The sequence below is a fragment of the Branchiostoma floridae genome, chromosome 12 (assembly GCF_000003815.2).
Source record: "Branchiostoma floridae strain S238N-H82 chromosome 12, Bfl_VNyyK, whole genome shotgun sequence".
NCBI classification, from domain to species: Eukaryota; Metazoa; Chordata; class Leptocardii; order Amphioxiformes; family Branchiostomatidae; genus Branchiostoma; species Branchiostoma floridae.
The window spans coordinates 6,199,626-6,200,329 of record NC_049990.1 but is presented as its reverse complement, the minus strand read 5'-3'; the positions used below and the strand labels follow the sequence as shown (position 1 = coordinate 6,200,329).

Here is a 704-nt window from a genome sequence, read left to right as displayed (position 1 = left end):
GGTCATGTTCATCATTACTCCTGGAATCCATCCAATTCTAGTTGAAATTGGCGGTTGCTTTCCATAGAACAAACAAGAGTTTGAATTGGAAGTAGGGGCCCCAGCGGGTCGTTCATTCGCTGTTTTGTTGCACTTTCGGGCGTGGTCCCTACATGGCCCCGTCGGACACTCTGCGACTAGCCGGTTATATTGGGCGCAGCCGGGCACCGGATTCTAGTTCTTGAATTTGGAATTAAAATCAATCCGGGACCCGGTGATACCCGGTAATAAAAAGACACCGTGACCAACCCGTGACAACACTGTTAGGTACCCCCGCGGTATATCCGTCAGTCCACTGGGACAAATTTATAGCTTCAGAGCCGGGCCGGGGCTACATATCTCCGACGGGCACCGGCGTGAATTTTGATCACAGCATAAGATAGACTGTTGGCTGCTACATTGTACTGATGGTCATCATAATTTTACAGGACCAATACACCGAAAGTTTTTCCGTTGGTGGGAATTCTGAAGTCGGACTGAAACTCCTGGTGCACGATCCGAGGGAACCTCCCATGATTGACACCCAAGGAATTGCCCTCGCGCCGGGCAACAGCGCTTTCATTGCCGTCAAGCAGACATTGGTAGGACCTCAAACCTAACTGACCGTCTGCCACCTTCGTAATGGTACTTAAAACAGGTTTGCATTGTACTGCAGGATAGGCGCC

General features: G+C 50.4%; 1 long non-coding RNA gene across 1 annotated transcript in view; it reads left to right on the top strand.

Moving 5' to 3' along the window:
• Positions 1-704, top strand: part of LOC118426849 — a 2,430-nt gene that overhangs the window by 884 nt on the left and 842 nt on the right. Inside the window, exon 2 of the long non-coding RNA XR_004832480.1 lies at positions 468-620. This is a non-coding gene — a long non-coding RNA (uncharacterized LOC118426849). The remainder of the gene's footprint in view (positions 1-467; positions 621-704) is intronic.